The 27462-nt window shown below is 38.7% G+C and overlaps 1 protein-coding gene across 1 annotated transcript in view; it reads right to left on the bottom strand.

Annotated features, from left to right (window-relative positions):
• The window catches only part of LOC115779987 (receptor-type tyrosine-protein phosphatase T-like), a 355835-nt gene that overhangs the window by 208689 nt on the left and 119684 nt on the right, over nucleotides 1-27462 (bottom strand). The gene's annotated exons all lie outside the window — the stretch shown is intronic.

The raw sequence follows: 27462 nt of genomic DNA, 5'->3' as shown, positions 1-27462 counted from the left end.
CTAATTCCATAGCACTCCAGCTCCATGCTTATTTAAATAGGGGGTGAGCTACACTTATTGGAACATTTTGTTGTTCATACTTCTAAACTACAATTTGCAGGTCACCTCAATGATTTCACAGAAGCATTTTTTTTAAATCAAGTTTGCAGACTTTTATCAGACTGAGTTAGTCGTTTTAGTCACTGATGGTAACTTTTTTCCTCATCATGTGTAAGGAAATTCTAAGAGGATATAAAAAGCTTTTATATGGCTCACAGGTTCCCCACCTGTCATCTGTTAAATAACAGCCAGTCTCCATCACCACTAGGCAGCGCTACGCCATCACAACGTTCAGATTCAGGAATAATGACACAAGTCTGTGTATTAATCTCCAGACACGAGGAGTGGCTAATACTTCCTTTGCTGTATGCGACACACACACATACAGTCACTATACAAGAACATTACATTGATTACTTTTGCATTAATTACTTGAAGCTCTTCCATAAGCATGACTTCGCTAACCTGCAAAATGTGAAAGAAATATCCAAACAGACATGTATAAAATATATGAACTTACATGAACAACAAGCTCATACTGGCCCACCTACACCCACATACCAGAACAGCTACACACAACAACACATCCCCTCACAGCTTTGTTCCAACCATATGTCGGGCTCTCATCCCCAAGTTTGTCTTTCACAACTGACTGCACACTAACAAGCTTGTGCAAACCAATCTCTCTTTCTGCCTAATTAGTTTCTATCAGCTAACGAAGGCAACCAAAACAGGTCACTGTATAATTAGAGATGTTATTAAGTGTATAAGTGTATTACTCCAATGCAAATGAAAACTTTACCAACAATAATGGTTATCTGGAAAATACATATATATATATATATTTTTTTTTTTTTTTCACTTTTTCAGGTTTTTCCACACAACATCTTCTTGTTGAACTTCTTAATTTGGAAAAGCCTATCAGATTGAAGTCTCAGATAATGGCCCTTGGTGTGACACCAAAAGATTGTATGAATGCATTTGAGAGCATTAGAAGATTGTTCAAACAAGCTCCTTAGTATAAACCTAAAACCAGGCTAATGGGACAAGATTAGACAACGTCAGGATGGATAAGCTATCTTAGAGGCCATCTGAGACGTGAAACATATGCCACAGGATTTCCTGTTGATGAGGTCTAATTTTTATTACTGCTGCTTTATCGGTTTTGTTAAGAAACTAAACATCTCATGTTAAAACTTTTTAAAATGTATGTGTGTGCCTGCAGAATGGAAAATGTTAAACATGAAGGCAAACTCATGAGGATGGGAGTCTGCGTATTTGCAAATTTGAGATTTGTATTTGTTTTTGTTTTTTTTATATGCACTGAAAAACGTCCTGCATGTGTTTGAGTTGGGTGAGACTTTAGACTCCCTGGGATGCTTTATGACTTAAAGAGTCTCTGTTTCTACTTAAAAGACCAAAGCCTATGAAGTAATCTACTATTCCTGGATAAAACAATGGCAGACTGACATTTGGCAGCCAAGAAAGCAGCAGGGGGGGAGTAATATAACCAACTTATAGCCCAATCTTCAGGTCAGCGCAGCAGGCAATATGCTTTCACACAGGCCACATTCTGTCCGCAGAAAATGGGACTTTACTACATCCGGCTGAGACCGATGCAGATGGGCTGATGGGCTACTCTTCCATTTTATTCAAGAAAAAAATAAATCTGCAGGTCATCACGCAGCACTCAGGCTGCAAAGGCCACCCACTTAAAGATAACTTGCTTTTTTCTCAACAGGTGATAATCGCTCACCTGATTTTGTCAGCAGCAGGACATTTGGCAAAATTTTAAGTGAATTTTCTTCAAATTTGCTGTGAAACGTGATGTGCTGATGGACAACGATGTTGGGGACTGATAATGTGAACAGTGATAGCTTGCCTCATTTCCCTATTCTCCATTGCATTAAATTAATATCATCTTCATTATGAGGTTGATAATAAATTGAATCTGCCTCCCTGTAGTTTCATGTCACATCTCTACATATAATTGAGTCAACACAGAAATTTCTGGGACTGATTAAAGTGTAATATGACTGCACTTGGAAACAAACTTTTTTTCTCTCCTTCCTTCCTTCCTTCCTTCCTTCCTTCCTCTGGCCATTTTTGTCTGTGACAACTTCACTGTGCAGGGAGGACATGGTTCTACCAGAAATACAGCTCTTAAATAAAAAGGTGCAAAGCCGTGCAAATATTAGGACTTAACACTATTTTAGATTGTTCAGCTGATATCCATCCACTTATATTAACTAATTATAATCAGCCAAATCATTCACTGTTGTACATCAACATGTAAAAGAAATAAACCATGCATTAGGTGCATGATAGCTTCCTCTGCCACCCCACCCTGGCAACAGGGGGCCAACAGGATGATCAGACTATGGAGAGTAAACCGCCCAGCCCCTGTGGGAAGATTAAAGCTTTATTATACTCTGTTACAGACACAGACAGCTGGAGACCCGACGGCTGGGCAGTCATTCCCGTCTACTTCTTTGAAGTCCGCCACCTGGGGTGCTTGTGTAGTTTATAATGTAAAGTCTGCACAAGCAAGTTTGCGTACAGGTTCACAAAAACAAGTTTAACACAAATTGGAAGACACACAAACGTCCACATGGACCCTCACGCCAACTGTGTGACAATGAAATTTACATCACTTGGACCTTAGTGGACTCGAAGATGGAGAAAATATAATCAAGACCTAAACTTCAGCTTATGAGCCACTGACGCTCAGTGTAGGTGAAGTTTCTAAGTTTATGATAAAATAACCCCCAAACCTAAAATTTAATGTATTTAAGCAATAATTAGCAGCAGAAGGTTTTTCACTTACAGGAATGCCCCAAACATCCACAAGAGCCCATGACTTACTGATAGCAAATTGTCTTAGATCCAACCAAGATGCTGGATAGTTGTTCACTCAAGCAGACATTCAGTTGTTGCAACTGCAAACACACTTTTCCTTACACTGCCCCACAATCCACAAAAATGATCTGCTCTTTTAAAATGAGCAAGATAATATTCCCCCCATTCCGTTACTATAGGGTCAGCTAAGTACAGTGAAAGTATCAACCAATGGATGGCCACTATGTAGCTAGCTAACATTAGATAATCAGTGCTAACCTTTGCTTTGTTGTGAAGAATTTCTGCCCCAAACTGAAGTGTTTTTGTGCCAAACCCTAAGCAAATAGTTTTAGTGTCATTTCAGATGATGGAACTGTCAGTCGTACTGATTCGTTCAAACTAAGAATGCATATAACTTTGTGTAAATCACTCTTTTTCCTAACTAAGTAAACTACACAGGGTCAAGTGTTGCTCTGGCAAGGACTTCATTGTTGTTAGTTATTGAAATACTGTTGTCGGTGCTGTACATAAATCACAAGGGCCCACAGTTGTTTACTTATTTTTCTTGTCTGGGATGGGTGATCTAAATATTCATGCCCAGTGCTGAATTGTTCTCTATGCCATACATTGATAAATGACTTGATATATATTAATATATGACTGCAAAGATGTTAACAGTAACAACAGATAGTTTCCTTAGAACTGATTGGGTAGAAAAACCGTTTCAGAAAAGGATCTTCGAGTGGGAAACAAAACAAAGAAAACACTGTTTTCAGATTTAAATAAATGTGAACTAACCTTTAAATATGCACGCTTAAACAGATCAGGAGATGTACTTACGGTAAACACACAGTAAGTCCTCAATTACAAAGGCATAATCTCTCACTCAGTCAGAGAAAGAATTAAGTAACCAGTTTTCCCAAGAAAAGCAATACATCAAAGCTTCCCTCACTGCAATAGCTATTGTTTCTCAAAAGACTCAAACCACCTTAGCCAAATCATATTTACACTAAGAATTCTGTAGAGAAAAAGATAAAACAGCAAAACAAAAACAGCTACCCAAACAGCCCCCCACCAACCCTCAGCCCCAACCACTTAATCCAGATCTGATCTAATCTTTCAGATTATCTGGCTCATTCCTAGCTGGACCTGGATAAACAGATTCTTAATTTCTATTTATGAAAGCAGAAAGCGGGGGATCGCACACACAGAGCAAAAGATTCCAGCAGTCACCTTCAAAAATTAAGTTTATTGTTTTATTAAATGTTACATTGTATTATATAATGTGATTTTCACTGCTGTATGCTCAAATTTTATTTGGGATTATTATCCAGCTGTATTCTTCTCTTTATGAACCAAAGTAAACTTTTTTTTTAATGGATGAGAGCGGAAAAAGAAGTGTGCTGTAAAGTTATGGAGCAGGAATAGAGGGAAGACTGGGAGGAAACGAGTAGGAGAGGTTATTTGAATTATTACTTTGTTTACATCATTAAGTTGATGATAGTGTCTCCCAGGCTGCCCTTAGTCATGACAAATGCCAGATTTGCCACATCATGCATCTGATTTATTCTCTCTTCCTGCCCCCTTCTCCATTCTTTCCTTATAATCCCACCCTCTCTAAATTCTTCCTTCCTCCATCCATTTAATGTCAACTTCTCTTGTAGATATTGCTAAATCACCTCTGTGTCAAAGCTGATGATGATGCAGTCCAAGAATAAACAAAAGAAAACATAAAGATGTGCAGAGTAACCACTGGAAGACAATGAAGCACAAATTGACATATGGGATAAAATAGAGGTCAGTTACATGCAAGAGGAACAAATGTATCTCTCTGCAGGGACACACACCCTGCACTGGGGCAATGCTTCCACCCTCATTAATCAGGGCTGGTCAAGGGTTGGCATGTTAGCTATCACACACTGTGAAAGGGCATTGTAGGTGGCACAGCTGGTGCACAATGTGACAAGGCCAAACAGTGGGGCATGTTGCAGCCAGACATGGACTCCCTTCCCTGAGGGGGACCAGGGGAGTGGTTCTTAATATGAAAGGGCTACAGAGGCTATGTCTAGTATTTTTAAGCTTAGCACTACAAAAAACAAACATAATTACAAAGTAAATTTGACTACTGCAATATCATACACTTACTATGTGGCTTGCTGAAGTGAACAGTTATCCATTAAGTACAGCAACTGATGCAGCAGATATTTGTAGCCGATCAAAAAGCCTTCTGATGCTGATATTGAATAACCTGATTTTGAAGGTCTTGACTGACCAAAATGAAACAATTCAGATGGAATTTTTCCCTTCAGTGACAAATGAACACGTCAGTCTCTTCAGCTGTACTGGAAACAGGATATTTTGAGAACTTGGAGTCTGAAAGATGGAAAGGGAAGCTGATCCCCGCGACATGTCTGCTGTAAGATGATGCCAAAGGTTAAATGCATAACAACCAAACTCAAGCTGTTTAGCACTGTGATTTACTTTTCTCTGACTTTTCTACAACCTCTGCTTGAACTGTCTGCGATCATCTACACAAGAAGGACTAACAAGCACAGGAGCCAATGGATAATGCTAATTCCCAGCTGATTTGACTGGAGGTAGAGATAAAGTTGTTTTGACTGTCTTTGAAAGTACTTAAGGGCCCATTGGATGTTTTGGCAGGTAGATATCTAGTTCAGGCAAGAGCCTAGTGAGGCATTGTGTTTTGGAGTGCCTTTCTGAATCTGATGAATGAGCAGCAGAAATAGAGCCATTAATCCAAAGACTTTAGGGAGCCATTCCAGGGAGAAGAGGAGCGAAAAAGAAGAGGAGTGGAAATCAATCTTTCTGCCCCCCCCCCATGCTTCCTGTCCTCTTGCTCTCCTTTTCCTTTTGTTTTGTATTGTTCCTTTCCCATCTATCTCATCTTTTCCTCTAATTACTTGTTTACTTCTCATCTTACCAGTTTACCAATCTGACCATTTCTTTTATTTGTTGTTGTTGTTGCACAGAATTTTTATATTGTTATAAATTATATTGTTTTATTTTATCTCTTCTCCAGCCATTCTTTCAACTTTCTCTCATTTGGAACTTGTGCTTCTTCTCCCGTATCATTATCTCACTCACTTCCATACTGGCTCGGCCAGTTTCACTCTTTGTTCTGAAAAATTCAAATTCAGAATTGTGCGAGGTCCAGGAGAAACAACCATACTGAAAAATGCGTAATTACTATGCATCAACTATGGCACGACAAAGGTTAGGGAAAGGTCTTGGTGATGCCAAACAAATTACAGTTAAGATGCTGTATTTAAGGTAGGGTGAGGCCTACCTTGTCATACCCATCAGGTATAATGATATGACTGATAACCGCTTTTATATCACAGATTTATGTACCTCTCCTATCAAATGCTCTTCATCAGACACTTAACTTCTATGATTCCAGTAACTTTTATGTAATGAGGCATAACAATGGTAATTTAACAGTATCAGTATAAGTATTGGACAAATTGGCAAGTGTATGTTATAAATTTCCAGGACAGTGAGGTGAGTTGAGGATTGCTTCATTTGTTAAGTGTATCATTATAAGCTTCTAAAGGAGAGTATACTTGTAGCAGCTCTACTTACTTCTAATCAGTCTTTACTTTTTTCCTCAAAGTCCAAAGCAGCCATTAGGAGCAATGACAGCGGGGCGGTGCGGGCTAAGAAAACCATACACAGCTTTTGGAGGGGCACAATTTCGTCACATATGCTGCATATGCACAAGTTATTTAGGAGTGCAGTCGGTTAGTAAACAGGAACTTTCTCATGTCAGATGATGTACTGTAGTAGTACGGAGTACTGCAATTAAATTTGTATATTCCAAAAGTTAGTAGAGTTCTAGCTCTCTCTGCTTTTCACCATGGCCTAATTGGCTTTGCACAAATGACCTAAAGATGTGTGCTGGTATTTGCAGTTGTGCAGTTCTAAAAAGAGCCGTGTGTCTCTTTCTCTCTCCGTGGCCTCTTATGCTTCTGCTGCTGCTTCATTCTTTACTTCTTTCTGTGTTTTTGATTTGCTTTCTATATTCACACCTAAAAGGCAAAAGCATGAAAAAAAGAGTGAAAGAAGAGTCAGTGTCAAAGTAAAAACATGGAGAACTTCCCAGTGGGAGAAGCATGAGAGGGACAATTTCTGTTCCATGTTCTGTGTGTGCATCTGTATTTATATAAGTGAGTGTGTGAAGCAAAATTACATATTAGGAAAAAAACACACTCGCCAAAGGCAAGAAAATCAATTAATACTACAGATTCTAAACAGCTCCCACCACTACAACACATGTGTGTGCGCGCGCGCGCACACACACACACACACACACCCCTGAGGCTCTTATATCTTCAGCATTATTTGTGACCAGTGATATGTTGCAGAGGCTGCACCTTTAATCTGCATCCTCACACCAAAGAAATGACAACCTAACCTCTACCTAAATACACACACACACACACACACACACACACACACACATGCGTATAGAGTGAGAGAGGAAAGCTCTACCCTGACCCTTGAAGGCAAACAAGCAAGATCAGACGAAAACCCTCATGGAGGATTTACCCCTCCTCAGATTTAACAGGAGAGTGTGTGTGTGCGTGTGTGTGTGTGTGTGTGTGTGTGTGTGTGTGTGTGTGTGTGTGTGTGTGTGTGTGTGTGTGTGTGTGGTGTGTGTGTGTGTACCTATGTTAACCATGTAGTAGGAATAAAGCTGTTTACACATTCATATAATGGGAACTTGCCTCTTTTTGTGTGTGTTTGTGTGAAGGGTTTTACTGAGCTGTCCAAAATGAAGTACCTATTATTCTTTTCATATAAATAGCACATATGACCACTCGTGTGGACACACACGCACACACACCTTCACCCAAGCACTTAAGGACACACTTTGATTCACCTCATTAATAAAAAGCAAAAATGAAGTATGCAATATTTCATCACTCAAGTACCTCAATAGCATATCATAAAATTATCAACCTCTTTATCATGACAGCTTTAAGAATGTCATTAAACTGGGTCGTTGCCTCAACACACACACACACACAGATACATGTTTTTATGACAGTCTTTGTGAGGACATTAAATGGCACATTCCTTTGCGTGCTTAAATTTTAAACTTTAACCCTTAAATCAAGTCTTAATCCACAAGCAGCCCTTTGAACAGGTGTGTGAATTAAGGACCTGCCAAAATATCCCTGATATGGTCTTAAAGTCAAAATGTCCTAAAAAACACAGCTGTCAGAGAGCGCACAGGCACACACACTTTCTAAGAACATCCTGTCTTTAATGAAGAAAATGAAGATGAAGAAAAGATAGATAGATAGATAGATAGATAGATAGATAGATAGATAGATAGATAGATAGATAGATAGATAGATAGATAGATAGATAGATAGATAGATAGATAGATAGATAGATAGATAGATAGATAGATAGATAGATAGATAGATAGATAGATAGAAACACAAAGTAGAGCTTTTTAATGTCCTTCAAGGAGCCTGGAGAACTGTTCCTGAAGACTAATTAAATCAATTAGATGAAAGCTGCCTCAGAGATGTCAGGCTATGTTGAAAAATAAAGATGGTCACACCAAATATTGACTTTCAATGTTGCTAAAATTGTACAAATTCTGTTTTTGCCTCATAAACTGCATTTACATTCATGTTTGCACATGTGCCAATAAGTCGCTGCACCGATTTCCCATTTTCCTAGAAAAATGCAACAAAATGAGGGGTGGCTCAAGACTCTTGCACAGCACTGCAAGTGGGAACAAAATGCTCTTGAAGTCAAAAAGCATCACATGATACTATAGCTGTGGAATGAGCAGCACTGCGGCATCTTCCATTTTAAGCACTGTAATCCTTCAGCAGGACAGATACACGATGAATGTATATTATGATATCAAAAGCCACAAAAAGAAGAATGCTCGGAGCCAACACCGTGCAGTAATGTAATTCAAAATGGAGCAGAAAGAAAATCTATTTCAAATCCTGCTTTATTAATACTATTGCTGCCTACAGCCAGGAAAGGGACAATTGAGTTGTAGCAATTTGCAGAATGAGAGTGGGGCCAGAGAGCAGAGAGAGAAAGAGAGAAACAAGAAGGAGGCGTACAGAGGCTGAGAAAGGGACAAAAAAGAGTATGTGAACAAATGGAGAGTGTAAGAAAACTGAAAAATTCAGTAGAAGACACTAAATAAACAAAGGGAAATAATTAAGTAGACTTAAACGAGACAAATGCGAAGTCAAATATTCAGTGAATGAAAAAAGACCCAAAAAAAAGTGATAGAGAGGAATAGACAGAATGAGCTATAGGGGATAAGAAAGAGATTTAAAGCAGAGACATAATGAGCCAGTTGATAGTGAGGCCTGAGGTTAAGCACCTGAAGCCAGCAGTAATTGGCTTGGAATGACAGAGTGACAAGCAGAGAGATATAAGCTGTGACCTGGAAGGAGAAGGGAAAGATGGAGGCAGAGAGATGGGGGCAGTTGTTGAATGTATTCATCTTACATTCAACAACTCCTCCCATCAATCTTTTTTTTTTTTTTTAATTTCCTTTTGGCTGGAAAAAGAGGAGGAAAGGCTGGGAAATCCTCGGGGGCCTAAAATAAAAGCATGAATACAACCGCTCGTTACAATAATGTCACTCAGCCAATTATATCAGATTAAATTATAAAAGAAAATGTCTTTTACTTCAACTCCTCCGGAGAGCTCGAGACGCTGTGGCGATACCTCCAGTGGGTCCTGTGTTATAACTTCCCTTTGAAGATGGCACTTTTTTTATTATTGTTATTTAAAAAATCTTTCTCTTGATCACTAAAGAAAGATCCCCTGCAGGGATTTTAGAGCTGGGGGGATGGGAAGGTTGGTTGTGTGTGTGTGTGTGTGTGTGTGTGTGTGTGTGTGTGTGTGTGTGTGTGTGTGTTTTTGGGGGAGGGGGTATTTAAAAGTTTAGATTTTTTTTCTGATAAAGAGCTATTTTACAATAAAAAAATACACACAATGTAACGATAACAAAATCTGAATGACCTTTTACTGCTGTAAAAGGCAATCCCACCTACAAGTTAAAGGATATTTAGGAGTTTGTGGCAGTCCTGAAAACATGCGTGTGTGGTGGGGGGCTGGGGGGCTGGAGGGGGGTTAGGAAGAGAGGAAACTACATGTCAGGAAATGCAGTGGACTTAATTCTTTGGCCACATTATCATGTCATGCGATGCCTGATCACATGTATCACAGACGCTGTGACATCACTCGTGGGTTTTAGACTCAGCATTTTGAAGCTTCATTTTCAGCATTTTGGCCAGTAGAGCCAAAAGTGACCACAACTGGTCCAGAGGATGGAGTGTTAAGATATTTGCTAATTCTCCCTTGTCTGGTTAGCATTCATAAACTGAAGACACAAATCTGCCAATTATAAAAAATAGCTGCGTTACACTCACCGAAACTGAAGCAAAATCTTTTGAATGAGCTTTGACACACAGCAATTCCATGTGTGAGATAATTTCATTAACATGGTGGAGATTTAAATTAGCAGAGCTGAGGTCATCACTGCCTAGTACCAGCATACCTGTCAATCAAAGCAGCCACTCCCCTAATTTTAAACCTTAGAGGTAAAACTCCAGGAGGAATTACAACAATTCTGTATGCTGGGATTGATTTGCTTTTGGAGGCAGAGCGAGTGGCCATCAGAGGAATTACGTTTTCTGCCACTGGCAGCGATTTGTCATTTGTTGTCATTATTTCATACACATTTTAGTCTGACCTGATTCACATTATTGGAAAGTACCAACACAGCATGTGTGATAGGCCCTGTGAGAGTTTTGTAGACCATCACAACTTCAGCCAAACATTTATGAGTGTACAAAGAAGGAGGTATTACCCATAAGGCCAGAACCAAGTCCTTATTTGCTCAGACCGCTGTAGTCTCAGGACTGCTGAGACTTGGACTTGAAGGCAAACAGACCAAACTGGGAAGTAAGCGCAGTAACAGGCAGGAAGAAAATGTGATATGGGGAACAGTTTTAACCAGGAACTGAAAAGGTGATGAGTTCAAATTGGACCAGTGAGGTCATGTCAGGGAGAACAGAGTTCACAGGCAAAGATTTGGATGTAAAGTTTTGTATTTTTTCCCTTTTATTAGAGAAAATGAAAAATGTATCACTTTTTTTTATATAAATGGTTTCAGAGTTAGGGATGGGTGGGAAAGGGGGTGAACAGTGAAATATTCGCTTTACATAAACCACTGGGCTGCTGACAAAACATTAAAATAATCATCATTTTAATGAAACTGGCTTATTTTGTGGCAGCACGGTGGCGCAGTGGTTAGCACTGCTGCTTCCCAGTTAGAATACCATCTGGAAGGCCTGGGTTCGATTCCACCTTGGCCCAGGCCTCTCCCTCTCTCTGTGTGGAGTTTGCATGTTCTCCCCGTGCTTGTGTGGGTTTCCTCCGGGTACTCCGGTTTCCTCCCACATTCCAAAGACATGCACTTACTGGGGTTAGGTTAATTGGCTAATCTAAATTGCCCATAGGTGTGAATGAGAGCATGAATGTGAGTGTGAAAGGTCGTCTGTCCCTCTGTGTTGGCCCTGCAACAGGCTGGCGACTTGTTCAGGGTGTACCCTGCCTCTCGCCCTATGACAGCTGGGATAGGCTCCAGCCCCCCCGCGACCCTTAACAGGATGTGCGGAAGCGAATGGATGGATGGATGGATGGATGGCTTATTTTGTATTAAAATATATTCAAGACTTTGTGGAATAAATAAGACCAAAGTCTAATTATATTTTAAACATTTAGGTATATTTGTTCAGTGGTTCACTGAAGACCTTAGGAAATGCTACTGTCTAAATTCTCAGCTTTTTACATGTTGAATAATAACTTAATGTCACAACTTTCTGCAGTTACTTCAATTATTATGACTCAAAGCAAAGTAAAGAAACACAACTTAGCGGTGAATTGGAAACTCGTCAGCTGGTCGCTGTAACGAAGGCTGCAAAAGACGTCTTAAATAGAAACTTTTGATCGAGTTGAAGTTTGTGTCTTTGACTCTTTGGCTGTAGCTCAAGAATAAAAAAGGAAAGTTTAAGGCCGGTAGTTTTCCTTTACATTTCCTTTTCTACTGTCCATCCTCACACGGATGAAATGAGAGACGGTCTGTTCGGCTTTACGCCGAGACGCTCCTTTTCTAAATGTCACAACGCTGAAAGCACATCGAGCGAGCGTCTTACTGAGCACCCACTGTGTTTTTGTGTTAAAGCATCTCTTGTGGCAGCGTGTTTATCAGTGTACACCTGCGTGTGTGTGGTGTTTAAATCCAAAGCTGTGCGAATCATTAAAGTCTTTGTCCTTTTCTGTGTGTTTTTGTTTGTGCATATGCGTGCTAAGTGAAGCAATGATTTTTGTCTTGTCTGTGAGCTTAATGGGGGGGTATTGACCGGTGTCCCATTAAAATGGTTCCCTCTATTGGAAACACAGACAGCAGAATAATATTATAATATTTATTGAATCCATTTCTCTTTAAGAAAGACTGGGAGAAGTTTATGGGGAGAATGTAACAAATATTATATTACTGCATTAGTATTTTGGGAGAAATACTTATTTAATTCCCCCCCAGTAGTAACTTAGTATTATTAAGTGAATCTACTGCTGATGTGTGATGGTATGTACAAGCAGGAAATAGAAGGTGGTGAAAATTGATGCCTAAAACTTCATGCTTCATTCTGACATGCAGAAAAACATGGCCTCCATGAAGGTCTCTCAGATATAATCTCAATTGAGCAAATTATTAGGCAACTTTGAAGGCGGCCTATGCTACATGCAAATTTTGAACCCTGTTGTGAGGGCTGATAAATGAATATGGCATGTTTATATGATTGAACGCCTTCATGAAGCAGCAGGCCAGCTTTCATAAAAGCTCAACAAAGCTCTCATCAGCATGGCTTTTATCCCGACCGAAATGTCGGGCTCCCATCCATCGCCGTGCCACAGAAAGAAAAGGACACTCGATTTATCATTCACAAATCAGAAATAGGAGCCAAAACACGAGATTGAGTTTGGGGCAGGCGAAGAACTCAGTGGGCAGATACTGAAACACTTCCTTCAGCTGATTTGAAAGGGTGCTTTACTGAAGAGGAATAAAGAAACACTTGGAGTCAAAGCAAACACGATATGAGCACACACAGACTGTAACAGTGGCAATGAAGCAATAATAATGTCATTTTTTCCCCATGTATCCAGCTTTATCCTCATTGTTTCTCTGTTTCTTTCTCATCCTGTCTCAGCTCCTGCGTCATACTTTATACTGCAATATCATTTTTTGTGTTCCACCATCCACCACTGTTTTCTCACATCTATTTTCATCTTTCATGTTTTCTTATTATATCATTTCCCACCCGTTCTTCCTCTCCATTCTTCATTTTTTGTCTCTAATCATCTTTTTGTTTCTTTCCCCCTAATTTACATGCGCCTCTGCTGCCTTCCTCCTTCCCCTCCAGCTCTCATCAGCAGTTAGAAACTGGACAAAGAACAGAGAGGTCACTGAAGTCTGTTGGGTACTCTTAATGAGCTCAGCATATACACACAAACCTACAAGCACACAGACAGATAGACATTTGTGTGATGACATACCACATTTCTACACAACAAGATGTTTGCTGGCATACACACACACATAAACAATCTGTCCTCTTTTGGCTCTTGTTTTTTGCTCTGATGAGTGAGCGCCATTCACTTTCACTTCACTGGAGAAAGAGAGAGAGAGTATGCCCATGTGTGTGTGTGTGTGTGTGTGTGTGTGTGTGTGTGTGTGTGTGTGTGTGTGTGTGTGTGTTCAGCTACAAGCTCACAGTAATTAAAAAAGATAGACAGAGGCAGTCAAGCATGGAGGGCCAGTATCACCTAGCCAAGATGCATCTGTGGTATCAAACCAGTGTTGCACTGATCAGCTGACTGACTGGCAAATATGTCGATGTGTCCGTTTGTGTCCATTAACTGTTTGCCACAAAAACACAGTCCAAAACGTCTTCTTTTTTTTCCTATTTTTTGCAATCTGCAGGTCAGTGTTCTATGCAGTCTCTCCTGCTGTCCATGTGAACCTGGATTATCACTCCAAGCACAGCTAATAGTACACAAACAAGTGTAGCAACACAGAAGTGGCACATGCACCGTCTTCTAACCGCCACACGTGAACAACAAACCGTCCTCCATGAAGATTTTATGGTGATTACTTTGCCTTTTGATGGGAAATGGAAGCTGAGGAGGCAATCAGACCTCTGCCTTTGAATGCATCAAGTACACAAGTGTATATAAATATTATAGTTTTGAGTGTAATTTTCATTTTTGTTGGTTTACAAGCCTCAACAAGAAAGAGGATGTTTGTGCGTCTCCCCTACTGCTGAAAACTGTCATGGAGTAATGACTGCTCTCACAGGGGATCAGACAGCATGAATTCCTGCCTGCCACCTCCACCTTAATGTGGTTGTGGGTGGTGTGTGTGCGCTGGCAAACCCCTTGTGAGCACATTTATTAGCCCAGATATTGAAGCAATGGGCTTTCGAGAAAGAAAGAACGAGCAGCCAAATCATTTTTCTCTATTATTTTGATGTGCTTCTCAGTTTATTGTAATATACTGCAAACCACTTTGGCAATATTGTTAATTTGTTTGACAGTCATAGAGATAAATCACGCTGTGAAAAAGAAACTTGGTGGAGTGAGAGGGAGGAAGCGCGAGGGAAACAAAGAAGGAGACGAGGTATAAATAGAAACAGAAGACGTATAAAAATCTGACATCTTGGTGCATATTATTTTAGACTTGGAGATTTAGGCTTCCTAATTAATTTCATTAGAGCAAATTAAATATTAGAAACACCTGTCAGTACAACAGTTCAATAGTATCACAAACCACAGCCTTCAAAATTACCATAAAGTCATCACCTCTTCTAAACAGCTGCTGTGTGCACAGAATACATAAATACATCTAAATAATTAATCATAAATGACTGTATATAGCCCTCTATTCCGTCGGGAGTATTGGCCCTGCATATTGCTTGAATTTCTTTCAGAACTTCCAACTGCGGAAAGAAAAAGACCCTGCAGTCTATTTTTCCTTTTTCTAATTTTTTTTCTGTCTTCTTTGGCTCTGTTCACCAACCTACCTGCACCCCCCGCTGGGACTCCCCAGCGTGACCTTGGCCACAGCTGCTGAGATAGATAGAGGTTCAAAGATAGCTGTCTGCATCATGTAGACTGCCTAGTATGTGGGAAACACAAAATTAAAGGAGCTTGAAATTTTCCAGTAATACTTTAACCCTTTACCAGAGCGGATGTACTCTGAATTCCCTTCGTTCCTTTTTCATTAAAGCTGAGGCCTGAGGGAGAACTTATAATGGGATATATGAGAAAGAGAGAGGATGATGATGATGATGAGAGACACTCACACTGAGACAATACATGTAGAAAGCATTTGGCCACGTCTCTTAATATTTTAATTGAGGTGTTATCAGCCCCATTGCCACATGTGTATAAAATCAAGCACCTAGCCATGCAGTCTGCCTTTACAAACATTTGTGTGGGTCATTCAAAAAGAGCTCGGTGCTATAATAGGATGCCACCATCGCAACAAGTCAGTTCATGAAATTTCATCCCAGATATTATGCGATGTAGGTCTGTATCTGTAAGTCATATTATTTCAAAATGGAAGTGTTTATGAACCATAGCAGAACACGTAAAGTTACAAAGCAAAGGAGCGAAGTTCATAAATACTCCTGACTCAATAACTGCAGGGTTTCAAACCTCCCCTGGCATTAACATCAGCAAAGAAACTGCACTGGGAGCTTCGCGGCATGGCTGAGCAGCTCCTGTAGGTGTAATGTGTAGGTGGCCTGGTATAGTGTACCTTAAATTGTGTATAGATCAATTGGGATGGGAAGGGAAGGGAGAAAAAATAAAATATTTATTATTTAGACCCTTAAAGAAAAAAGAAAAAAAGACCACAGCTAGTTTTCTCCAGCCCGGTCCTGTCCCAAAGGTTTTTCCTCACAGGACAATGTAGGGAAAGAGCTGCTAACACTGGGTTGGAGTGAGCAGTTTGGATCATTTTGGCGCAGTTTGGGAAGTTTCCTGCATATCATTTTTTTGTATTTCAATTATATGAACATCAGCACGTGTTCCCACGTGGCTTGAAACCCAGAACTGAAAAGCTATGACTGCAGAGAAGAGATTCAGTGAAAGACATCATGTGTATGTGAAGGATGGCTTAAAGGCCACACATATAAACAGTATGATTTAATCCGAGCAGCTCCACTGGATGATTTCTGATGTCACGCCTCTAATACATCACATCATGTCCCTGTGTGCATCATTTCCTGTCACTGATCAGAGGGAATGCCGTGCATCAAACCAGGTGAGAGGGTATGTGTGGAGTGGTATGTAATATAGCTGAGTATTACATACCAGTGTACAGCTGCCAAAGTCATATGACCAGGTATACTATGTTTGTGTAAATACTCAAGACTTGGTGAAGTATGTAAGTGTAAATGGTTTTTAACCGAAGCAAAGTTTAATTGACAACTTAATGAAAGACTGCAAACTTGATTGTTTTTTCTAATTTAGCCCTACAAACCAAGTGGCCTCTATCTCCGCCTGTTCCTCCTCGACCCTCAGCTGTTCATCTTTATTCGCCTCACCTTTCTCTTATCTAAATCGTACCTTTCTGGTGGGGGTGGGCTTGTTTTGTTTCGCACTCTTTTTATCGCTCCCCCTCTTTTTCGCTCTCTACACACCCTCCTCGGATTTCTCTCACTCAATGAGATGATCAAGTAGGGCATCATTAAGCGCCAATCAACAAGCCGGCAAACTCCCGATCACCATAGCAACTCATTACCACCTTGACCTGCCGCTGCAAGAAACAAATGTGCCAATCTCATTATTGTTAGCGTCATTGTTTGATTGTGTCTTTTCTTCTTTTTTTCTGAGCCTCTCCAGCAGTTATTTGTGGTGTAGCGGTGCTAATGAGTGCGATGTGCTGATGTCAAGACGGCTGCAATCAGCTTGTTTTTGAGAAAGGTCATGTCTCAGGAACATGAGGGGGGGGTTGGGGGGGGCTTGTGAATGACCACTGCTACTGCCTTTTTTTCCCATTTCCATTAAATAACTGTCATCTTTGTGGCTATTGCTACAGTTGACAAGAGAGGAAAGACTAAAAGAAGTCTTCACTTTTAAGTGGGGAAAAAAACAAAAGTTTGGTTGTGATTCAATTATGTTTGCATTTGTTGGCGTGCAGAAGTTTGGGAAAAACACAATAAAGTTTACTTTCTCCAGCAGACTATAACAATAAGCATGAAATCACCTGATCTTTAACACAACTGGAGAGTAACACAAGGACAATAAATGCATGAGGCTGTAATGTAACTGGGAACTGCTTAACTCAGCATATGTATACATATACATACATGGGGAATTAAAACAATGTTACACTTATCCTCACAATATGAACACATTACATATTAAACTGTGTTACTGTGTCATATTGTTTTTATAAAAACTGTTACATTCGGTGTCTCTATATGCTTTGACACCAAGAAGAAAATAGGACTAAAGAATAAACAGCAGATACACACAAACACACACATTTACCACTTCCTCTGCGGTCATCAAAGTGCAGCCCGGCACTGATCAAAGATGTAAAGGGTCAAATAGAGCACATACTGCCTTTTGATCTCACAGTGAGGCTTCGCCCCTGTCAGAGGATCTTTAAAATCTTCTGAAGTGGACCCTCTTCTCTGTCACAACAGTTCTGCTTCTGCAGCTTGAAAGGAGATTGTTTCCTTCACTTTCAATTCAGTCAAACAGGTGGAGGCCCTGTGGCCCCCGCTATAAAAATTCCAAAGATCTTTCACGCTCACTAAAGAGGCTCCAGACCATTGGACGGTCTTTGATTCATGTCCACACAGAGGCCATGACTGAAAAATATAACAACTGCAGCTGTGTAATAATATAATTAACAAATTTTTATAGTTTAAAAGAGAAAGGTTGACAGAGGCATTGTTGCAATTTGAACAGAAAGTTACATTTCTGGATGTGAGCCAACTTTCATCTAACTCTACTATTCTACAATAAACTTCCCTGTAAAATAAACTCATCTCTGTAGATGCGTGTTATAACTCAGCTGCCCTTCAGACACAAATAATCCACTTTTTTATCAAATGTTCCAACCGGTGAAAGCTAGCAACACTGAAATAATCATTTAATGGTGGCTCAACAAGCCTGATAGGATTCTACTCTCTGTTCAACCAATCAATCATATCAAAATCATCATAAAATCATATCATATTAACTAATATCAATAGTTGATGGCATGAAGATTTCTTCAGATAATAATCTTGGCTTCCAAACTTTCTGAAGTCCTTTCTTATTGTTTGAAAATCACTGGGTTGATTCAGATCAGTTTTAAGTGCATCGCTGATTGCTTTGTAATGTATTTTGAGGCACTCTGTCTGAGAAAGTTTTGACTTTACTTCCTCCACCACACAGTCAGTCGCACACACAGAAAATTAAACAGTCTCACTGAGTGAGGTGATGAAAATTGGCCCACTTTTCATCACTTGTCCAATTCAGAGTGTGGAGCTGTTGACTTCCTGTGTCAGAAAATGCAGCTTTCAGCTCTAATCCACTCTGTTCACCTCGACTGCTTCTACAAGAAACCATAAAGAGAGCCACAGAAAATCGAAGCTGCTGCCAGCATCCCTGGTCACTAAACGAGTAAAATTGTCTTCAATTTATCTGTCCTGCACTATCATCCCTTCTTTGTCCTGTCATCTGTTCCACAATTGCATACTTTTCCTCCTCTGCTCCACTCTTTATGCTCCCTCCAGCCTTCTCCTTATCTCCCTTTTTCCCATTTACTCTTCTGCTGTGGATAATTATTGCATTAGATCTAATAAATAATGTAATGGTGTATTTATGCTGTGTATCTTAGAAGGAATGAATGTTTAGTTGCAAACAGAGAAAAAAGAAGGGTCAGACTTTCCATGTCTGTGTATGTGTGGTGATAATATTTTGATCATCTCAAAGTAACTGTATCACTGTTCTCATTAAACAATTGTAAAGGTGCTGTTTTAATTCTGTGGGCATTCTTCAGGGAGCTAACAATTTCCACAAAACTTTCCCTCTTTCTCTGTGACCTCTCTCTCTCTCCACCACCTCTCGACATCTTTATTCCTCCCTCACTCTCTCTGACCCTCCTACTATGCGTAGATATAGAGAAACAAGCATGTTGCCCTGGAAACAATGCAAATCAGCCCCAACAGGCCAATTACCAGAGAGCACCAATTAAAGCCAGACCTGTTCCGTTTAATGCATTTTATCTCGGCTGCCCTTCGGATACAGCAGACACAGACACACACACATTGCACCCATGTTCCCGTCTCTTCTTCACCAACAAGCAGTTGGTAACTCAGTAAAAGTAAGACTTGCTTTGTGTTCATACATGTGTGCAGTGTACAAATTCTTTTGTTATTTAATATGGTTATATGCTTATCACCAAATTTGTGCGTGTGTAGTATCGTGTTTACAGCTGACCTGTGTGTGTACGCCATCCATCAGCTGGTGAACTCTAAGATGCTAAAATGATTGGTAATCTTCCCTGCAACCAAAAACAAGTACAATCTGACCCCACGGAGAAGGAAAGGGGGGTCAAGAGTGTGGCTGACAAAAAAGGAGGGAGTGTGTTCTGGTGTATCCATGTGGTAATTGCTCAGGACAATTAAAGCCACCAACAATGACTCTCTCTCTCTCTCTCTCTCTCTCTCTCGACTGAGACCTTGTTATTTTCTTCTCTTATTTGAATGTGTGTTTTGTGAGAGCGTATGTGTTTGTTGTGGCCTTCTCATATTGCTCAAAAAAAAAAAAAAGATTCTTGTGTGTGTTGTGTGTCTGTTTATGTGCGTCGGCTTTGTTGTTACAAGGCTTTTATTGATATTTTTGGTTTGGAGGAAGATAAGGGCATTTATACTCTATATGTGTGTGTATTGTGTGTGCGTGTAGCGACGGGGCTTTTGTGTGGTAGCGGGGAGAAGGCTAGCTACCTAGTGGCTGTATACTGCCTCCTCCCAAGACTTAATGAAGGAGAAATTGGATCCTGATGGCTTCACAACAAAGGACAGCCCTGCGGCATTGACTGTGTGTGTGTGTGTGTGTGTGGGTGTGTGTGTTTGTGTGTGTGTGTGTGTGTGTGAGCAACTTATTGAGGGCAAAATGGGAAACATTTTCTTCTAATAAAGAGCCTCTATTTCTTTTGCGCTTGTCTGGCTTCTTCCTCAGACTCTGTTGTACTGGCCTTGTATGTTAGTGTGCGTGTATGTGTGCATCTGTGCATGTGCTGTAGCCTTCTGATTTTGCCTCCTAAAACTGTTGTTGCAAGTGTATGTGTGTGCCCGTGTAGAACTGTGTCTATCATTAAAACAAGTTTTTCCTTTTTCTTTTTTTTGGTGTGTGTGCATCTGAGCCTTGAATGGTTACTTATTACTCAAAATTCATAAAAACATAGAAGAAAGCTGAAACGCAGTCAACATATGAATGTACGACCCAACAGAAGGACCCAAAAGTATTATGGGAAAAGAGACTACCTGCAGTATTTTGGGTATTCATGAGATTAATGAGCTTTTTTTTTTGTATTTATATTTTTCCATCATTCACCAAAGTGTTTTAATAAGTTCTCTGTTACACACACACACACACACACACACACACACACACACTCTCACCCCTGGTGTTACTCATCCTGCTTGCTTGCAGCTTTCTCAAGTGTTGATTACAATCGCTACACTGCTGTGTGAGCGAAGAAAAAAAAAAAATGTGTTTGCACGTTAATGTTTGTGTGTATGAGCTTCTGTGTCTCATGCCCAGCATCACCTGCAGACCTATGTGTGAGTGCACGTGTCCACACATTCACAATGTTCACGTCATGAAGTTTGTAGGTTTGTTTTTTGTGTGTTTGAATTTTATGTGCGTGTGTGTGTCTTGAGCTTCATATAATGACTTTTGCTTCATGTTTTCATGTCTGACACTGGTTTTTAAGCAGTTCTCACTTCATCTGTCAGACAGACAAACTTCACACCCCTCTACTCCCTCTGCTCCCTCCCATAACAAGCATGTAACACACCCTCAGAATAGAGGCCTGTTACTAGGAAGATTTAAAGTGTTGTGAGTGTATCTAGGTAGATTTCTCTGTATTTGTGTTATTTTTAGAACCAATTAGGCTGCGTAGATCGGTGAATAATGGACCTTCTGGGATGGTGTTCCTGGCAGATTGAAGGTAAGAGTTAGCTGTTAAACCCCAACTTTTGAAACTAATCAGTCTTTATGATTTTTAGTGTTTTTAATCGGTTTGTACATGTGCGTACATCACCGTTAGGTACTAGGTTTATTTATATTTTTATATATATTTTTAAAAGTTACCATCATCGTTAAGCAAGTACATTTGCAGTCAATCCATCTTCTTCCGCTTATCAATGAAGCCAAACTGTTTACATTGTTTCCATAGGCTGTTTGTAGGATAATAAACACCCACTGGGGAAATTGCACACATATAAAATAAGGGCTCTATAGTAGAGCGTGAAGAGCAGAAGAGCATTGGGCATAGTTTGATGATGATAATAGTCTGTCCTGTGTACTATGACTCTTAATAATTTGAAGAAGAAAAATACTGAGACACAAACACACAGAGTCACACACACACACAAACACACATTCTTATATTCTAGCAGGAAGAATACAATGAACACAAGTGGACACCCACATGCAGACAACTCTCTTTTTAGGTTTAGACTCATTATTGATTAACAAGACTTAAAATGAGAAATAAAATATTTTGATACTGTATATGTTTTTGTAGCTCCCCTTTTTACTGCTAATGCTTTAAACTGAGTGATTTTTCCTTATCAGTCTGTGTGGTTGGAAACAACTAATAGTGAGAAAAGATTTTCTTGGGCACATTTGTTTTTATATCAAATCAAAATACTGCCCACCATATCTTTGTGTTCCACAGTTACTTAACAGCACCACTGGTCTAGAAAGGATGCACATGCCTTGCTCGAAGGTATCACAGTGAGTTGAAAGCAACTTATCATTCTTCATTGCTTCTTCCTAGAAGAAGACTCAATTACAAATCCTTCAGAAACCAAGAGAAAGAGCAAACTGAAAGGACTTAGAAAAGGAGCATCTGTCTATCTTTGTAGTGCATTAACATGGTAACTGGATAATTTTTGAAATTTCTCAGCCACTATTAAATTAGATGCAGCAGAAGAAGCAGATGGAGTAGATTGTCAAGGGAGTCTAAACCCAACAATGGAAGTCTTTTCTATGTTAATAGAGGATCCAGCAAGTTATGAAGAAGACACAGCTCTGCCTCGATGATGTCCTTATAGGAGTAAGTTATATGTACCTTAAGACGTGATTTGTCTGTGTGAGTGTGTGCATGTGTGCACATGCACATGGACAAAAAAACAAAAATCCTTTCAACTAACTGTGAAGCTCTTGAGTACTTCCATGTGTGTTTAATCTAGGCATATTAACACGGAATATCCTCATGTCTTACAGTTGTGTGTATGTTAGTGTGCATGTATGTGTCAGATTTATTAAAGATATAATAGATTTTTGAGCACTGTGCAGATGTTTACAGGCAGTCATTTCCAAGTCTTCTTGGTGGTATTTATGGAAATTATTGTAACAGTTTAGTGGCCATGTACAGTCAAAAGCAGAATTTGCATTTTAAAATTCCTATTGAAGTTCAATCCATGATAAGCAACAGCCAGTGAGAGAAAATGTTACAAAGTGGCACGCGTCACCCCAACTGATATAGTTAAGTTAGCATAAAGGGGCACTCAAAGAAGCTTGATTTCAACACAGTGCATTTTAAAAAGTAACAACAGTGATGAAGAGACTATATTGAAAGGGTGACAAGACATCAGAAGAAATTCAAAAGAGGAACTCACAAGAAAGCATAAGGCACTCAGTGGGTGGTTGTAGGCTTCAGCATATGAATGAATGCAGAGAGGCAAAGCACATGTACACTAACCTTAAATGACAGGAGGGGGGGAAATCGGCAAGGACATGACAGACATTTAGAGATTAAGTAATAAAGAAACAAGCCAACACGGAAACTTAAAGAGACAAAAAAAAAAAAAAACCCAGAATGATGGTGAATTTTTACACAAAGTAGCAAAAGAAAATGAACACGTGAAGTGTAAAAGAGAAGAGACCCAGAGAGAGATGCCGTGATCTGAATCAGTTAAATGGTTAAATCCTTCCCTGAGGTAACAACATATTCATGCCTCCAGCAATGACGATGTTGACAATTTTTGTAAAATATTATAGAAAAAAAAAAAACGAGCTTCTGCGTTCACTTCTATTTTTTAGCTGTTGTGTCTTTATGTTAGATTTTGTCTAAAAGTAGCAGGGGGCAAATTATGATTTACTCCCTACTGAGCAAGCGCCGTAAGAATGAACTGCCTCATTTGTACAGTACTTAATAAAAAAGAGGGCTTCCATCTGTGCTGCAAGGCAACACAGGCAACCCTTCATTTGACTACCAAACCAAAGAAGGTTTGGATTGGGCCAAACAAAGATGGAGAGCTACGAGAGTAAAAGGAAGGAGAAATGGTTTGATTAAAATTGAAATGGTTACATTTTCAAAACTATATATATCTGCCTACTGTGTGCTTTATAAAGCACCTGCCATTCACTGTAAAGAGAAAGGATTTCATTGTTCATTCAACTGCATCAGACTCTAAAATCAACACAGGTTCATTGGGTGAAACCTTTGAGACTTTATCGTGCGCTTAAACACACTTTGCAATCTCTAAAAGTCAAAAGCAATTTTCTGTTTTTGTCTTGTTTTCCTTGTTAAAATAGAAACAACTTCTGAACCATTTCAGTGCACATTTTTAAATAATCCCACTGCAAAACAAAACCAGTCTAATGGATTACAGTGTTCAAAATGTCACAAAAATAATCAAATCAAATCTAAGCAACGATCTTCATCAGAAAGCTCCAGAATTCCAGGATGATTACAAACTCATCTTCAGTTGGGAATGGGACACTGGGGCTTAATGCTGATGATCTCAGGTATGATTTCAATGTTTTTTGACACAATTTATCCAGTAATAAATAACACTTTACTCATCAATATGATTTTAATGGTAAAGCTATACAGTGTCACACTGGTCTTTACTGTAAAGGTCACTTTACACACAGTAATAATTTTAATGAAGCACAACTCAATCCACTTTAGTGAACCACTTAGCCTAAATTTAAAATATTAAATGAGCTAATTGATATATACAGAATTATGTTCTTTAATTTTCAGTCTTTTAATGAATACGTACTGTACTGCATCATTTTGGTAGTTTTATTGGGCAGATGCATCAAAACTTATTCATAACCAGTTATTGTGGTCTTACTGTTTTTTGAAGTACAACTAAGAGAATTGCAAGACAGACAAAGGCTTGAGAAATGACATTATCTTTATCATTAGATCAAGGATTTGGTTAAATAAAAACACAACAGGTAAACTTACACTATACAAGTTGTTTCTGGTGGATTTAGCAGTAAAATTAAAGGGAACACATGAACAAACTGCCTGTAAACAGGATTAGAGCGGTCACCTTAATCAGATGTAAAACATGTCAGGGAAGGCACACAGGGCTAAACACACTCAACTGAAAAAGGCAAAAACATTGGAGGTGAGAGCGGATCCAGGAAAGCTGTGGTCCACACCTCCAACCTGTTTTTGGCTTTTGGAATAATATAATAATGCACAAGAGTGTTATTGGTAATTATAGGAATACTGCTAAAAAGTTAAAATATCAGCCTTTATTGCAGCATTGCAGAGGCTGATTTGGCAGCATCTGAATGCTCTGGGCAATAAGGGAAGAAAGACCAAGCTCAGCAAATGGGGGTGGAAGCATAAAGTGCTCAATTTGTAGGTGAGGGGAGACTATTTGAAAGTTGCATCCAGATGTCCAGTGATTTGGAAGCCACTGCGAACCTTCTGACATCCACTCCCGGCTAAGGGCTACAGCTCATCAGCAGCTAGCTGAAAAGAGCAGCATATTCGTGACATTTGCTTTTTCAGCACAATGTGCTTATTTCACAAAAAAAATATGGATGCAGGCTTTGACTCAATACCACTGCACCTGCAAAAAAATGAGCTTTGAACTGTTTCATTCTGGTAATGTTTGATGTATAAAAGGATCCACTCTCTTAACTGCATCTATACTGCTTGGCTCGGCAAAATGATAGAGCAGTGATGTCAGCCAAATCAGTATATACCCAGCAGGTGAATTAAAAATCCATTTTTATGGAGTAACACATTAGCCAACACTCACATTACCATCCTTCACATAAAGATCTACTTTATAAGAAACGGCCAAGAGGGGGAAGGAAAGAAGATGCTCAGGTGCAGTATATAACCTCAGATGAATTAAGTCTTTATAGAGTGCTGCATATTAGCCAACATTCACATTAGCAGCTGCCTTCTATAAAGAAGAGACATGGAAAGGAAATTGTATGGGAGTAAAAGGCAAAGAAAAGATACTAAGGGAAGATTTACAGACAGCGGGTGAATTAAAAGTCCATCTTTATTGGGTAACATATTAGCCAACACTTACATTATCATGCGCACATAAAAATATTACATTATAACGTAGGGAGGAATGGTGGGATGAAAGGAAATGAGGAGGAGACTATAGCAGGGTACACTTACTTAAAGAGGTAATGTTTAAGTTAAAAGCTGATATTTATAGAGACAAAGATTACAGCCAATATTCACATTTTATGCTCGGGAATTTTGAATTTCAAGGAAGAGAAGAAGCAAGAGGTAAAGAGGGGCAGAGAAAGATGAAGGAGAGGGAAAAGGACAGACACGGGAAGATGAACGAAGAGTAGGGGAAGGCAAAATGTCAAAAGGAGTGTTTGTGTGTGTTGACAGGCTCTCTGCACCTAAGCGGTATCACCAACTTAAGAAAGAAAGATCAGCAGGGATGAACTGAAATGATAGAGGGTCATTCTGAAAGCAGACCCAGAGCACAAAAGTATGATGGTCACAAACACATATAGAGAGCGCTGGAGGAGTGAGGAAACAACTCATTTGCTGAGTGTGGTTTACTGAAAAAGATATGGGGATAAAGACAAATTATCCAAATGAAAAAAAAAAAAGGGTGATGAACTGTTTGAAAGCCCTGAAAAGTATGAAGAAAGATGAGAAGGAAGATGGGGGAACAGGAGCAAGAAAAAAAGAGAAAACAGAGGAGGAGAAGTCGTAGGAGAGAGTGCACAATGAAATCAATCATGATCACGGCCATGTCCTCCCTGCACCCAGCCAGTCCTCATTCCCACGGTATCAAACATTGCAGTTTTGTCAAAGCTGGAGAAAAGAAATGCTTTTGTTGGAAAAAGTGCCAAAACCTCCACAAGAAGGAAGGTCTGCTGTCCTACGTAGGAATACTGTCTTTAGATTTAGTGTACTTTTTTCTAACTCACTCATTACTTTTATTTTTAGTTGCTGTTTATGTTCACTTTTAATTTGTTATACTTTCACATGCTTTGATTTCACTCGCTGCTTTGAGGGGTTTGGAACCCAAAGCTGCATATACATACATACATACATACATATACATATATATACATATATACACATATATATACATATATACACTATATACATATAATATACATATATACATATATATATACAATATATATCACTATATATACATATTATATACATATATATACATATATATATACATATATACATAATACATATATACTATTATATATATACATATATATATATATATACATATACATATACATATAAAACATATATACATATAAATACTATATAAAATATATATATATATATATATATATATATATATATAATATATATATATATACATATATATATACATATATATATATTACATATATATACTATAATATCTATATATATATATATACATATATATATATTACATATATACATATATATATATATACATAATACATATATATATATATATATCATATATACAGATATATATATATATATACATATATACATATATATAATATATATATACAATATACATATATATATAGATCATATATACATATATACATATATAGATACATATATACATATATACATATATATATACATATATATATATATATATATATATATATATATACTACATATATATATATATATATATAATAATTAATATATATATATATATATATATATATATATATATATATATATACATATATAGATATACACTTCCGGACCTTGGCCCATGAAATTTTGCCTGACTGGACCTCTTTAACTTTTATTTGAATAGCCCTGGTATATATTGAAGATATCTGGTCTGATAGTCTTTTGTTTTTCACTAACATTGCCGATAGCTTAACCTGTCACTGTCAGATATAGTGACTCACTTTACTGAGTCATGTCATGTTTGGGTATGTTTTTGCAAAACTTTGACATAATTTTTATGAGCCTGTGACAGTTTTTCT

This window comes from Archocentrus centrarchus, chromosome 5 (assembly GCF_007364275.1).
Source record: "Archocentrus centrarchus isolate MPI-CPG fArcCen1 chromosome 5, fArcCen1, whole genome shotgun sequence".
Lineage (NCBI taxonomy): Eukaryota > Metazoa > Chordata > Actinopteri > Cichliformes > Cichlidae > Archocentrus > Archocentrus centrarchus.
Note: the sequence above shows the minus strand (reverse complement) of the source record. Positions and strands in the feature narration are given on the sequence as shown.